Consider the following 6,000-nt stretch of genomic DNA (forward strand, 5'->3'; position numbering starts at 1 on the left):
GCAGTCTTAGGATGAAGTGAAAGACCTGAATAATGTTGGATTGATTTTTCCTTCTTCCTCTTTTTTTTAAACTTAAAAGCAGATACATGATAACACTACACAATGGATGCTCCCCACTCCATTAAAAGTAAAGATGGCTCCCCTTTTTTTCCTTTTTAGTCGAGCATCAAGGGCTTTTGATTGAGTTGCCATGCTGCCCTCTGGTGGCCATTTCTTTACACTCCCTAGAAACCATTTAGCTGTATCAGGATAGTGCATGTTCTTGTGTTTTATATAGTGTAGAGAACTGCTAAAATACAAAACATTTGCATAAATACATCAGTTTGTATGTGTATTTATTCCCACATTGCTGCTGTAGACTTGAAGGTAAAGTACAGTCATTTCCTGGACCTGATTCCAGACTGGCTCCACATCCAGACGCTCAGTGTGACAGGTAGTTTAATTAAAGTAAAGGTCTGCCCTGCAGCTACTGACCCCCTGGTCTGCCAGCCTCAGTCGAGGTAACCAGTATGCATTTGTCATGTGCACGACTGGCTGACATAATTATTTATTAGTCATTTATATGAATGCCTCACAGCCACACACCCACCGACAGGCGGACAGAGAGAAAGGTTTCTGATGCTCTATAGGGATAACCAGTGGTAATTAAGACAATGTGATGGCATGATATAAATCACAATAAATTCCTTTGAGATGAAAATAGGAAGGGTGGAGTATTTCCTCACACTCCATAATATGATGATGGGAGAATATTTGATAAGATACAAAGTACAGCGAAATTTCAAGGAACTCTATTTCCAGCTTTGAATGCATTTAAAATGCATTTCTTGAAAGACTGTTACTGACGGTTTTGCAAATAATTTACAAAAATGTGAATGTTTTTGTTGAAAAGAGTCAACGTGGTTTCATGAGATAAGTGCCATGTAAAGGAAAAGTCTAGTTCGCAGACTAAATCACCACCCACATCTCTGATTTGTTCAGTGATACAAATAGAAGTGATTTCCACTTAAATAAAGTGAAAAAGGTTAACCGAAATCCAGTCTAACTTCCCAGTGTGAAAGTCCAGTAATGCATGTCCAAGTTGGTGGAATTGAAAGACACACAAAAGAAATGGTGAAACTTTATGCAGCAAAGGTCAATTCTTAGTAAAAGTCAACCTCCAAAATCACTAGATCACTACAGATGATACTATCAGCTGTTTTCACTGGCTGGGTAGTCCTCCATGATTAGTAACCCGATCTTTGTAAAACCGGTGGAATTCCAGTTTAAATATAAGCATAAATCAAGGACTATCACATGAAAAATGCTCTAAAATGTTCACATCTGTGCTGAAAGTCCAGTTGAAGAACTGTCAAAGTGAAAATCAACATGTGCTATAAGTTCACAATAAGGTTACACTTTTTTCTAAGAGGCAACAACAGTGTATTTGAAACCTGAACATAAGAATGGATGCATGCACATATCTGGCAAACATCACCACAAGAAAATGAATAATCAATTACATGAACGCAGCTCATTCCAACTCACAATGAGATCTGCTTTAATCTGACAGAATGATAAAACACTTGTGAGTCCCTAATAAGTGTGTCCCCATCTGATGGGCCCCGGGTCCTCTTGACCCAGGGGACCAATTTGAGTGGTGCACAGCACATGGTGCCCTGCGCTGAATTATCGACCCCCAACACCACCACCGCCACCATTGCAGAGGGGAGAAGAGGGAGACGGATTAAGGTTCAGTTGTCTTGGCAACCTGAGATGCCATCTGTCATGTGTGTGCTGATGCACATCGTGTAGCTGAGACATTGTTTTAATTTAATCATTTTCTCACTGCCAGACAGACCTCCTGTTAAAGTACATAGAACTCATGTCAGCATGTATTTAACAAGCAGGGCCGAGTTATAAGATTGGTTTTCATTGGAAATACAACTGTGGTGTTTAGCAAAATAGAGGGCTTTAAAACACACAACCCAAAGACTGTTGATTCCTTAAATTGACATTTTGGTAAGTACACTTAATCACTTTCTTGCTGAGAGTTAGGTAAGGAGATTGATACCACTCTCATGTCTGTGTGTTTCATATGAAGCTGCAGCCAGCAGCTGTTCAGCTTAGCCTCAGGCTGAAACAGGGGGAAGCGGCTAGCCTGGCTCTGTCTAAAGGTAAAAAAAATGTAACATTTATTTCCTCAGCGTATTTCCTAAATGTCAAACTTTTGCATTAATGGATGAGGCAAAGGATATTCTAAGGAATCTAATGAAAAGAAACATTTGTCAAACAGAGGTTACCACTGTCAAATATAACAGTTTTGATTTGGTTTGCTGGTTTCTTTGTCAACAGGCTTATGGAAAAGGGTGTAGCATGGGCCAAGGAAGAACCCATACAATGTTGGTGGCAATTGGTCTTGGTAGAGGCCTGTGCTCTCCGAGTGCCTAGGGGACGTTTGTTGGGGACTATTTTCAGTATGAGTGCAGAGAAACAGCGCTCTATTAGGCTTTGGCTACAACAAATAACTATGCTATTAAAAGTATTTATATTACAGCCTTGTGAACTGTGTACCCGACTATGTTATCTGGCTTCCTTTTACAGTCCAGGCTGTGTTCCAGATGCTGAGCGACTATTTATTAACTCTGTAGGTGCTTCTGAGTCATTATTAAATTGGTTTAACGGGTCTTTAAAACATCATCAGTATGTCCGCTAAACCATACCTGCTCAAAGGCAAACTGCCTCTGTAACAGAGACGGGATGTGATTCACCCAGTTGAGCACTCACTGTTTCAGAAGCTTCTGTACACACACACACACACACACACACACACACACACACTATCCACAATAGCATGAATGAATGCTAACCAGTGCAAATAAGCATGAGGGCAGCAGTGAAGTGCACTGATGGAGGAAGAGGGGAGGGTCTGATAGATGTAGTGACACAAAGGCGTAATCCCTGGGGAGAGGGCTGCAAATGAACCAGCAGCCACACATGGGACTACACAACACACACACACACACACACACACACACACACACACACACACACACACACACACACAGTGCTGCTTTCAATGCTATTAAAAAAACTACAAAAAAAACTATCCTTTTGTGGAAGTGTAATATAATCCCAGTAATAATCAAAATGTTCATGAGCAAGAAATAGCTCAAGAGATATTATTTTTTAATATTGATAATGAGCCATTTTATCTCAATACGATATTATAACAAGATCGATTTGAAAGTGAGTTGCTCTCTATTTGGAAGGAATGCAGTCTGTTCAAGTACATTAGTTTACAAATAAGCATATTTTTAAGATAAATGTCAGAAATGATCCAATACTGTGTGTATATTTCTGAATCTGAAAGAAAGCTGTAACTTCGGCTGTTATGACTCTACATAAAGCATCTGTGCATAACCAGCTGTGCAATCAATAGTGGTACAATTAATTTCAGTTATTACTGAGAATGCCACTGGGGCTTGAGATGCACAGAGTATGTAACCTATTTGTGTAGCCTAATTGGCACAGTAACTATAAATATAACAGTCTGCAGAGCTTGAAATGTTAAGCCACTATGTTAAAGATTTGAAAATGTCTTTCTTTGGCTCCATCCGATGGTAGTGTCATCAATGGAGATGTAGCCGCAGTCAACGATGCATGCTGCTGCATCCCCTCCCCATCAGAATAATTTCAGAGATCCTACCATCAGAGTTCTTTCCACATCATAACTTTATGGAACTTTTTGTTTTGTTTATCTGTAAGTAGCTGCACAGCCTGTAGGGGGCACAAGTAGGGTTCTTATATGTGACAAGTGTGTTTTTGTCTCTTTGTAAAGGTCTGTTGAGAGTTCAGTCAGAAGAGAGAATGTTTGGTAAACAGGGGCCTTCAGATTAAAAGTAATTCCTGAAAGTGATTAATGGATGTGCTTTTTAAGCTCCTATTTTATTTCCCTAATCTAGCAAATTCTGTGAACATATTCAAACACATTAACAACAACTATAGACACAAGTAATTAGATAATAATAATAAAAAGAAAACTTGTATTGTGATTTACTTTCACTCTAGCCTGTTGGAGGAGTCTGTTTTCGATGAATGGTGAAACGATGGACATTGCCTCTTTTGACTCTTCAATCTCAAGAACAAATAGTTCCCAAGTAAAGTTTTACTGGTCTCATTTGTTTAATGCGTGACATGAAACTTAATGGAATTAAAATATTACTACCTTCTATTTTTAATTTGTTAAATGAAAGTGTATTTTGTAGGACTTTGTAGAAAAACAACAACATAATGCAACACAAAACCTTTTAAACCTATTTAAAGTGGTGCACCTCACCCCTATATTTAAAAAGTGAGCCAAAAGTATTACACTTCAGATTAGGCTATATAATGTTCCTTTAAAAAAAACTGTAAACTCTTAACAATTAAAGCACCATCAAACACAGCCAGAGATCTGGAGAGAGACATCACACATTACAAAGAGAGTGTTTAACAAAAAAAGTACATATGTGTTTTGATGTAGGCTACTGCTTGTAATTATTGTTCCTATGGACCGCTTAATTGGATCTGCGTTGCCATGTAAACCAAGTTTACTTCCTGTTAGCTGTTGACAGACATCAGCAAAAAAAAAAACAACATACCAATAAACTTCAATTTGGGACAATGTTTTTTTTTCCCTAGAATCAGACTCATAGTTTGCTTATAATACTGGGGATAAAGTTTTCTTCTAAAACCAAACAAACGATGTGATGGTTCTTTTGTTCACTCTAACGTGTCTTCAGTAGTCTACCTTGTAAGTTGACACCACGTACTTGCAGACGTGCACAGCAGAGTGTGTTTTAGAAGTGACGGCAGCCTCCACCTTGTTACAGTGTTGCCTGCTTACATGTGGCGAACCTAAGGGAGATGAACATCTGGCTGAAAGTGATGTGTGCACGTGTGTGAGAGGAAAACTGCAGCGGACGAGATACAAGGGAACTTTTATGAAAAAGGAAACCTTCTGAAGAATCCTGCTGTTACTGTTAGCGAGTAGTAAGTATATTTTTGCATACTGTGTATGTTTTAATTTGTATTACAGTTAAAAAAGTAATGTTATGATTGTTGCACATTAGATTATACCGATGATGATGGTAAACATGGTTATGAAACTGTATCTCTCTCACTAATTCTTTTTTATTTCAACGTTTCAAACGTTATGTTGATAGTGTTTGAAAGTTGGTCAGCTGCTCTAATTTAACGTTTTTGTTTCAGCCTAATGTCAAATGTATTTATCTGTGGATAACACAGCAGTTTCAGATTTAAATATAAATATATTAATATTAAAAATTATAAAAAAATAAAGTCACATAAAGTTAGTTCTTGTTGTTTTTGCATAATTTAATGTCAAATCTATACATTTTAAAGTTTACTGAATGGTTTCTTTTCTTTCTTTTTTTTGTTTTTTGCAGTTCACTTTTTCTAGAATAATCTGTTTAAGAAAAAAGAAATTGCCATGTATTCAGAAGAGAGCATGTGTTGGAACGTGAGTTTTAAAAATGAGTTATCTCTTAAGCGCTCAGTCTATCAACACAGAAATGAATCCAACATGTTCATGATGTCTGAACATGGTCTCGGTAGTCAGAACTCCCTCAATGAACCGACTGTTCAGAGGAGATCAATGTTTATTTCATTTTCCACACACTAAAACAATCAATGAGAAATATTATTTTTTTGGTGCCAGAATTGTACTTTATTGTGTTTTACTGGAGCTGGAGTACAATAATACTCCACTGCTCAGGGTGCAGCAGGCGACAGACCTTTCCATCCTGTGTTGATATGAGGTTTATTTAGTCTGGAAGCAGCTGAAGGAAAGCCACGGGGTGAGAGCACCACTATAGCTGAAACCTACACCTCAACTTTGCAGTTGTGTCCATTCAATACCTTTTATTCATCCACTAGTTTTACATGGCCTCTTTTACGCTGTTACAATCCTACAAACTGACACCTAAGACTCCAGATCATTGAGTCAAAGCTGATGGA

The sequence above is a fragment of the Pholis gunnellus genome (genome assembly GCF_910591455.1).
Source record: "Pholis gunnellus genome assembly, chromosome: 1".
Taxonomy (NCBI): Eukaryota; Metazoa; Chordata; class Actinopteri; order Perciformes; family Pholidae; genus Pholis; species Pholis gunnellus.